At 51.1% G+C, this 10,257-nt stretch overlaps 1 protein-coding gene across 3 annotated transcripts in view; it reads left to right on the top strand.

Annotated features, from left to right (window-relative positions):
* Positions 1–8,179: 8,179 nt before the first annotated feature.
* ZBTB44 (zinc finger and BTB domain containing 44) overlaps positions 8,180–10,257 on the top strand; it is a 42,979-nt gene continuing 40,901 nt past the window's right edge. For 2 of the 3 annotated variants that reach the window (XM_054647468.2, XM_077190075.1), the window contains exon 1: positions 8,180–8,332. The gene's annotated coding sequence lies outside the window, so the exon portion shown is untranslated. The remainder of the gene's footprint in view (positions 8,333–10,257) is intronic. The other variant, XM_054647469.2, reaches the window with a different exon arrangement.

Genomic DNA, 10,257 nt, shown 5'->3' with positions numbered 1-10,257 from the left:
ATACAATACATATACATTATACATTATTACAATATATTATACGTTATATAATATGTATTATACATTTATATAATATATTATACATTACATAATATATTCTGCATATATACAATATATATTATAATATATATTATAATATATATTGTATATATATTATAATATATATTATATAATATATGTGTTATATAATATATATAATATATATAATACATTATATATTATATATATTATATATATTATATATGTCATTTTACATTATTAAAATATACAATATATATACAGAATGTTACATATACATATATATATATATATATATATATATATATATATATACACAAAATTTTATTATTCTAACATTCCACATTACATTATTATTGTCTATATCCTGGGTATTTCCCTGCACTGATGCAGCCAGAAAATGCTGCTGCAGAGGCTGCCTGTGTTCACCCCACCACGGGTTAAGCCAGCACAGGACATGTCCCCACTGCCCCTGCTGCCACCCTGTTTACAGCCAGGTGTGACTTTCATTCCAGGTGACTTCCCTGGCACAGGGACAGGCCCTGCCTTGCAGCTCATTAGGGTGACAGCAGCTCATTAAGGTGACAGCCTGCCCTGGATTTTCCCCACCTTTTTACTTCCTTGTTTTGTTGCCATCGCTGGGTTTGAGTTGAATAATTTAAACAATGCAAAGGCATTGGGATATTGGATAATATCCCAAGGCTTTGGGATATTACCAGGTAGGGGAAAAGTCCTTAATTAAGGATATCAGTGTAACCATCATAATTTAACTTAAAAAAAAAATAGTGGGTAAGAAAGTGACTGTGGGGTAAGAAATAAACCTTAGGGAACATTTCTTACACTGTATCCACGATGATACCATAGAGACAATGGGGACCAGCAGGCACAGATGGATCTCTGCAGTCCCACCAGGGCAAATCTTTGGGGTCAACCCTTGGCTGCACCTCCCCAGCCTGTGCTGCCCATAATGCTGCTCCTCCATCAGGGTAATTATGTTTTATGGGCATATTTCCTCTTAAAGGCACTTCCAGAGGCTGTAGGATGGCACAGGCTTCCCCCAGGCATGAACATTTCCAGCTCTGTGTTGAAATGGTGCTTTGCTCCTTGATCTCAAGAGCTTCTCCCTCCAAGGACTGGGCTCTCCTGATCTCCAGCCCTAGCCATTGCTGGACAGTTGTTCCCCCTTATCCTTGTGCTAAAACTGTTCTGTTTTTAATTATTTTCCTCTCTCCTGGGTCCATCCCTCCCTCCCCATGTGTCTGTGGACAGCAGTCAGGCCTCTTCCAGCCTTACTTTGCTAAACTCTGCAAGGCTCACCTCATAAAACACCCTCCTCAGCTCTGGGCTGAATTTATCATCCCTGGACAGAAGGGACCACAGTGTCCCAGCAAGGTCTCACCAGCACCCGCTGCTTCAGCCACAAATCCATCCTTATTCCTGATGGAATCATCCTTCCTGCCCTGTCCTAGAGCCATAACATCCCTTTTCTGCCCTTATCCTCTGCTCAGCTCATCCATCTTGGTCCTACAACTCCCCTGCTCTGTTAGATCCCTCTTTCCCCACACAGATACCTGATCAATCCATCCTCAGGTGCCCAAGCAACTCTCTGGCTCCTTGGCAATGGCATTTCTGAGGGGCTGTTGAAATGCTGAGATTTTTAGAAAGGTTTCTCTCTGAAATTCCTGCTTCAACCTCCTCTCCGGCCAACTAGGATGCTTTAACCCCCAGCACCACCCTCGCTGAGGAAAAGGAAAAGCAATTTCAGGTCTGGGGAGGACATAGACCCCAAATCCTCCCCATGTCAGGAGAAAATCAGGAGTTTCCAAAGAGAGAAGCAGGATGGAGTTAAAGCAGATTAACTGAGCCCTGGAGACCACAACAGGCAGGAGGGTGGGGAGGAAACAGCTCCTGCACTCCAGAGGTAAATTCAGGAGCAGGCAACAGTCCCTGAGTGTGGGAGCAAAGCTGTTTTCCCTCAGAAGCTGCTGGGTCAGGGAGGGGAGAGCAAGGCTGTGCAGGGAAGGTGTCACTTGCTGTGGTTGTTCATGAGGAATCCTGCCAGGAGCAGGCTGCTGGCAGTGCAGTGGCTGCTCCAAGAGCTGCTGAAGCACAGGAAAACACATCCTACAGGCTGCAAAAGCAGGGTGAGGCAGCTTCCAGCCAGAAATGGCACCTTCTGGCTGCTTGAATGAGGTAAGCAAGGGAGAGATTCAAGGATTAAAGAAAGGGGTAGATCCCAGGGATGGATGGGAGATACACCTGGGTGTTTTCTGAATGTATGGGAAAACAGAATTTCTGTTTGGACGGACAAAGGAGGCTTTAAGGGCATGGCACAACCTCCAGTCACTCCCCTCATGATGCAGACAGGAATCTCATTGAAAGCTGTTTTATACCTATCAAATTCCAGGAGGTTCAGCCCAGGAAATCCTGACATCCCTCTATGTCCTTGTAAGAGAGCAGAAGATGCACAGAGCACTTTTATCACTGAATCACTCAGGGTTTATGTTGGTGTTGCTCCATCTACATCCACAAATCAATCCCAGGATATTGTAAAATGCATGCAAGAGCACATCCCAGCACTGGGCAAGTACCAGGAATCAGGATTTGGCATTTCTCAGCCTCTCACTGGGAAACTGCAGCTTGGTGGAAAAAGCAGTGTTGGAACCCAGGACATCCCTCTGGCTGCCCTGGATGGCTCCAGGCCCTGCCAGGGGGCTCAGAGACCTTGGCACAGAGCCCAAGACCTCTGTGCTTTTTATTTTGACCATGGAAAAACAATTACCAACCTTATATGAGGATCTGCAAGCCATGAGAGTTTAAGTAGAATGATAGTTAGTTTGCCACAGGGCCGAAAAGTGGAATTTTGGGGTTTTTAGAATGGGGGCTTGGAGTCCCAAGATGGAGGAATTTGGGTGTGCCTTGTCCTTCTTCTTTCTTCTTCTTGGCCTCCATCTTCTGGGTGATGGTGGCACTTTTAGATTGGTTTAGAGTAGAAGCTCACTGTCTAACATAGGTGATAGGTATTGGGAAGTTATTGTAAATAATGTACAGGTAGTTTTTAGTATAAAAAGACAACACCACCCTGGGGGTGGGCAGTGTGCCACTGACTGACCTGCTGAACAGACCTCAGCAGGCCAGGGAAAGAATGCTACAGATAACAGAAACATAAACAACCTTGGAAACCAGAACAGAAGAATCCTGACTCCTTCTTTGCTTGCCAGGCTGGGAAAAGAGACTCTGCCACATCTCGGGGTCAGCCAGGACCACAGAGACCCCAGAGAAAGCAGAGTAATAAAGGACAACCCAGTCACTGAGGAAACCTGAGCAGGTGTGAATCAACTCAAATCCTCCTCTGGTTTTCCTTCTCCCTGGCTCTGGAATCACTGGAGAACCTCTGCAGGCATCCAGGGCTGATAAAATGTTGTTAATAAGGGGGAAGAAGCTGAGGTGTGAGCAGGCTGGTTGCTCCTGCAGTGATGATGTGAGCAGGGCTCTTTTCTTTTTCAGGCAAGTCAGATCATCTTGCATACACAGCACTAGAGACTGAGAGCAAACAAATCTCATAGTGCTTTTATAAAAGCTGTCAATAAAAGGACTGAAACAGTTCTCTTCCTACCTATATCACTTTTACCAGATTTTAGCATGGCATAAAGGAGAGACACTTTTATAAACATGGTGTTCTGGAACCTGGTGCTGTCTCTGAAAAACTATTTGGTTTATTTTCCAGTAGCATCCTCAGATCCCCAACTTTATCTGGAACAAGTAGAAGAGCTTTCATGAATAAAACTTACCAGTTGAATGCTATTAGTGTCTATTCTTAGTTTCCTGCACACAGGAATGACGAGTTAATTACTGAATAATTCTTTCAAAAGAAAGTCAAGGCAGTTCTTTATTCTGGAATTTTATGGCTTATTTCCAGCTCACATGGAGCAGGTTTAAAGACTGTTGGTTTTGCCACTGAGGACACAGACCATGCTTAATTTTACCTTTACTTAATTTTAATTTTACTTAATTTTACTTTAATTTTACTATCTTCCTGCCACAAATTTGTCTAGTTTAGACCCATTTTTCCTCCTGTGCAAAGCCCATCACCTGCTCAGAGCAAGTCTCAAGGTAGATACAAGCATGTGTGGCAACCCCCAGCACTGAGAGTCTCTGCTGGGCTCACCTGACTCTTTATTCATGAAATGGTTACAAATCAGCATTTTAGGGCAATTTTAAAGTTGCAGCAACACATCTAGGGAAGTCAGCAAGAAAAGGCACATCAGATTCTGCGTCTGCAGGAACCAGCACTGGCTCTCAGTTGACTAAAATCACTCATTCTACAATTTCACCATCAAAAAGCCCCTGATAGAGACTTTTCAGAGCTTTTTGAAGCTAAGGGATGGCAGCCTGAGGTTTTTTCCATAATCCTCCGTGATTCAGGAGTTACCATGGGTAGCCAGGAGCAGATTTCCTTGAAAGTGATGTCTCATTAAAGTGGAAACAGCACCTGCAGACATGTAATGAGCTGAAATTGGTGCTATTTTACTCCTGCTTTACACGGGAGTAGATTGCAAGGGGAGGCTGCATGTGTCAGGATTGCAGGAGAGATCCCTGGGAACACAAAAGCAATGTAAGGGGAAGTGAAATGAGAATTAAATCCAGTCCAAATCTCTGCTCTGGTTCTCCCCTCAGCTGTGTAAGGAAGCATCTAAAAGGATCCCTGAGTTTTCACAACAGCACAAGGGGAGTTTGGCCCCTTTTCTTTCTGCTGATGGAGCAGCGTGGCTTTTCCAGGGACAGGTTTTAAATTTTTTACTGCTGATTAACACTTTTGGACCCTGGCCCTTCAATCTGTTTCCTGCTTCAATTTACTGAGAGCTCATCACCAAAAACAAACCCAAACCAACAAAAAACCATGCCATAAAACAATCCACAGAGGAAAGGGCTTTGTCCATCCTGTTTTAAAGCTGTGTTTACCCAAATTAGTGCAGATTCAGACCAAATTATCAGGGTGGATTAATTAGGGATTCATTAAAGTTGGTTGGTTGCAAACTGGTGGGTGGTTTGTGAGGCTCTGGGAGCTGGGGTACCCCACGTTTGGGGAGGGCAGAATGCCCTGACATCCCGTGGCTGGAGGATGCAGGAGCAGAGCATCCCAGTGCCCAGGGCATCCCAGTGCCCAGAGGAGGCACAGCTGGAGCATCCCAGTGCCCCAGTGTTGTGGAAGATGAAGCAGGAAAGCCTTATCAATGTGATTGCCCGGCAAAAGATTTTGAGAATATAGAAACTATGAGTGAGATTGAAATGAAAGCAAGCTTTGAGATCCCTCAGTTACTGAACAACTGGAAAACAATGGTGTGGCTGCTGAAGGTGATCCCCTTTTGATGGAACAACACCCTCTGCTTGCAGACAGGCCCAAGGGTCAGAGCAGACCCTACAGCTTGGCAGAAGGGGCCCAAAGAGGAGTTTTTAGGGTTTAAAATGTAACACAGGATGGTAATGTAATGATTCTTATAGGCTGTATGGAAATGCTATAGGATTTGTATCTTGTGTTAGATTGGTTAGTGAGAATCAGAATATTCAACACAGAAGATGATTTATTGTATTGTAATGGGAACCTTGCTCTTTTATCTTTTTTACTCCCTTACTCTCTCACCCTCTCATCCTCTCTCCCCCTCTCTTCTCTCAGTCCTGCTCTGAGCTGTGGCAGCTCCCAGCAGGGCCCTGCACCCAGGCCCTTTGCAATGAACCCCAAGTTCCAGCCCTGGCTGCAGAGATCTCTCATCTCTGTCTGTCCAGACCATCCTACCCCCCCCAGCCACTCCCACACCCCGGGGATGCACGGCTGGATCATCCCGGTGCCCCGGGGCAGCCCCTGCTGGGGGATGGTGTGAGAAACACGTTTAGTCTCTTGTGAAAATGGAAAAAGTTTAATAAAGGACAACAGGAGGCAAGGACTATAGTGTAAAGGTAATTATGGCCAGGTGCACCATGGCACTCAGCTAAGACTGCACTATCACTTTCAGGGATATTCTTTAAATATATTTTTCTTTATACCAGCCTGTTGCATATTCATAGACTCTTATGCACAGTAAACTTTTTTCTCAAGCTAGCTTACATATTCTAAGAACTGTTTAGCATGGCTCCTCCTTGGGTTTGCCTTTTTAGAGCATGTGTACTCCTTGGCTGTGGTTTTAGTCCTTTTTTTGTTACTTCTAGTTCTGGGTCTTGGTCCACACTGTCTTCAGATGGTGAGTGCTGATAGTTGGCATACCTGTAGTAGGTGTCTTTATCTTATGTTCATTGGGTGTTATCCCACCCAAGCAGGCATTTTAACACAAGCACACTGATATCAGCTATTGCACTACTGTCTAAGCTTAATTAACAACAGAAATAAAAACTGTATCTTTAGAACAAAATTACTTTAACATTACACACATAAAATCCATTTTAATATTTGTGAAAAGCCAGTATTATAATGTGTATCTGTAACAGTGGGATGTGCAGCCAGGGGCAGACACTCCCCAGTCCCTGCTGGCTGCATGTCCCAGTGTCCCTGGTGTCCCTCATTCCCCTGGTGTCCCTTGCTCCCCTGGTGTCCCTTGCTCCCCTGTGCCCCTCATTCTCCCCGTGCCCCAATGGCACAAGGGGGGTCACTGGAGCTCTGTTCCCTGCCCGGTTCCTGGCACACCAGCACTGTCCCCTCTCTGCTGGGTGCTCCAGGCCCTGTTCAGCCTATGCCAGGCAGCACTCACACCCCATTACCCCATTGAGGGGAATTGGGGCCCCATTCTCCCCATGCTGGGGGACACCAGAACCCAGCTGGGGCGCAGCAGGGCCCCATTTGGCCCCACTGGGATTCAGCAGGACCCCACTGGGGCTCCCTAGAACCTCCCACTGGGGTTCACAAGAACCCAGTTTCTCCCTGTTGTGGTCTAGCAGAACCCCATTTCCCCACGTTGGGATACAGCAGGACCCCGTTTGCCCCCATTGGGGCTCACTAGGACCCCGTTTCCCCCCGTTGGGATGCAGCAGGTCCCCGTTTCCCTGCTCTGGGTGCAGCAGGACCCCGATGGGATGCAGAAAGACCCTGTTTCCCTGCTCTGGGGTTCCCCAGGGCCGCATTCCTCCCGCTGGGGTTCCCCGTTTCCCCATGCTCTCTCTCCCCGTTTCCCCGCTCCCATTTTTCTCTCTCTCCCCGCCGGGTTTTCCCGTTCCCCATTCCTGTTTCTCTCCCCACTGCGTTTTCCCGTTTCTCTCTCTCGCCCCGCTGGGTTTCCCCGTTCCCCATTTCCCCGTTCCCTCTCTTTTCCCATTGGGTTTCCCCGCTCCGTTCCCGTTTCTCTCTCTCTCTCTCCCCGCTGTGTTTCCCCGTTCCCCCGCTGTTTCCCCGTTTCTCTCTCTCTCTCCCCGCTGTGGTTCCCCGTTTCTCTCTCTCTCTCTCCGCTGTTTCCCCGTTTCTCTCTCTCTCTCCGCTGTTTCCCCGTTTCTCTCTCTCTCTCTCTCTCCGCTGTGTTTCCCCGTTTCTCTCTCTCTCTCTCTCCCCGCCGTTTCCCCGTTTCTCTCTCTCTCTCTCCGCTGTTTCCCCGTTTTTCTCTCTCTCTCCCCGCTGTGGTTCCCCGTTTCTCTCTCTCTCTCCCCGCTGTTTCCCCGTTTCTCTCTCTCTCCCCGCTGTTTCCCCGTTTCCCTCTCTCTCTCCCCGCCGTTTCCCCGTTTCTCTCTCTCTCTCTCTCCGCTGTTTCCCCGTTTCTCTCTCTCTCTCCCCGCTGTGTTTCCCCGTTTCTCTCTCTCTCTCCCCGCTGTTTCCCCGTTTTTCTCTCTCTCTCTCTCTCCGTTTCTCTCTCTCTCTCTCTCCGCTGTGTTTCCCCGTTTCTCTCTCTCTCTCTCTCCCCGCGGGGTGCCGGCTCCGTTGCCGCCGCCGGCCTCTGTGTGCGCATGCGCGGAGCCCCGCCCCCGCCGCCGCTCGCGGTGCATTGTGGGACACAAACAAAGTGCCCGGGCGGCGCGCGCGGGAGCTCGGACGGAGGCGCGCGCGCTGCCCCCTCCCCCCCGCGCCCCCCCCTTCCCCCGCGTGCACGCGCAGCGCGCGCGCCCCTCACGCCCCCTCGCGCGGGGGGGTCGCGCGCCCCCCGCTCTTCCCCCCCCCCCCCCGCCCCCCCCTCCCCCGGGTTTCCCGCGCGCCGCCTGAGGGGGAGGCGGCGGCCTCCGCCCCCCCCCCCCCCCCCCCGACACCATCCCGCTCGTCCCGGTCATCCCGCTCGTCCCGCCGCCTCCCGGCCCCGCCGTCATGGCCCCCAGATAGCGGCCTGGCCTCACCGACCGCCCGCAGGTAACCGGGGAGCGCGGCCGGGCCTGGAGCGGGAGGGGGCCGGTCGGTGGCGCGGCGGCCGCTGGTGCCCCTCGGGGGCGGGGGGCGGGAGGGATCCGGCTCCGGCCCCTCTGCCTCCCTTTCTGACCCGTCCCGGCCCTTCCCGGCCCGTCCCTTCGCCCGTGTTTGCCGTGCGTGCCCCGGGGCTGCGCTCGCCCCCCCGGGGGATCCCATTGCGCGGTGCACAGCCGCTGTGTCCCCCTCCCGCGGGGCCGTGTCAGCCCCGCGCCTCGCCGAGGGTTCCCGGCCGGGGGTGTCTCCTGTGGGTGTCACCTTTCTCCGGGGGTGTCCCCTGTCCCTTGTGCCGGTGCTTGGGGGTGTCACTTCCCTCTGGGATGCCCCTACCCCGCGTTCCGTTGTTCGGGGTGTCCCGTGCCTCGTGTCCCGGTGTCCGGGGTGTCCCTGTGCCGTGCTGTCCCCTCCGGGGGTGTCCCCAGCCCCGGGGGAGCCGCAGTGGCTGCCGGAGCCTGCGGGTGCACACGCGAACCTGGACTTCCGAGGGCTGTGGGGGGGAACTTGTGTTGTTTCCTGCATCCCAACGGGATACCTGCTGCCTCCAGTGCCGGCTTATGGGAGGAAATAGAGGGATTCCCACTAGCCGTGAGGCAGAGCTGCTGTCCCTTTGTTGTTGTTTGTTTTTTCCCTACAACAGCCCCTTCTGCACATTCCTCAGTGTCCATCTGCCAGGGTCTGCTGCTCTGCCTCTGTGTCCACGCACTGTGAGGGTGTCACAGTGCTCATCTGCCAGGAACTGCTTCATGTTTTTCTGCTCTCCTTCCATCTCTCCAGAGTCATTTTCCTATATAAACACGATCAGCAGATTCTGGGAGGGTATCATGTGTTTCTTGCTTGCCAAAAGCCTGTTGTCTCCTTTAACACACCCAGGGTACTGGTGCCTCCCAAACTCTGCTGTACCTGTTTCCATGGGGTCAAGCACAGCCTGGTAAATCCCACACCTCAGGGGGCTCCTGCCTGGCTGCAGAAGCTGCTGAGGTTTTCCCCACCCACAAAGACACATCCTCCTCCAGAGCCTGAAGGATGAGTCCTCCAGCCCATGTCATGCTGTGGAGCCTGTTGTGCCCACTGCTGAGGGCTGGGTGTCCCCTCCTCCACACTCACCACTGATTTCCTGCCAGGGGCCTGCATCCTGTCCTGGCTGTGTGAGCACCCCCAGGGCAGGTGCAGGCCTTGCTGCAGGAGAGGTGCAGCCTTGCTGCAGGCAGGCACTCCTCATGCATGTGGAGGTTTCCACCATGAGTCCATTCACATCTTGGATGTTCCCACAGATGCCCAGTGCCAGCTGTTCCTGTGCTTGCTCCCATCACCTCCTGCACGTGCCAGAGAGCTCAGCCCTGTTCCCATCTCTGCTCTCTTCTTGGCTGCCTGTTCATCCTCCATGGCTGAAACTTCTCCCTTTTCCTTCCTGGGCCCTGCTGACCCTGCAGTGGGAGACTCTCAGCTTAAGCCTACCTTGGTTTTTGCTTTGACTTTGGGGTTTCCTTTGCTGAGCAGTCCAGCAGAGTAAAATCAAGTAGTGTGTGTACTTCCTAGGTATCAGCACATTCCATGAGTCTAAAATACCATCACTTTCTCTTTTTCTGGTCATATGTGTAATTTGTCCACTCCAGGCCCTTCCAGTGCCTGAAGAGTTTCCAGGCAAGCAGGAAAGTGACTTTTGACAAGGCCATGGAGTGGCAGGACAAGGGAAAATGGCTTCAAATGACAGAGGGCAGGGTTAGATGAGATATTGAGAGGGAATTCTTCCCTGTGAGCGTGGGGAGGCCCTGGCACAGGGTGCCCAGAGAAGCTGTGGCTGCCCCTGGATCTCTGGGACCATTCCAGGCCAGCTTGGACAGGGCTTGGAGCAGCCTGGGCTGGTGGAAGGT

The sequence above is a fragment of the Agelaius phoeniceus genome, chromosome 23 (assembly GCF_051311805.1).
Source record: "Agelaius phoeniceus isolate bAgePho1 chromosome 23, bAgePho1.hap1, whole genome shotgun sequence".
NCBI lineage: Eukaryota > Metazoa > Chordata > Aves > Passeriformes > Icteridae > Agelaius > Agelaius phoeniceus.
Note: the sequence above shows the minus strand (reverse complement) of the source record. Positions and strands in the feature narration are given on the sequence as shown.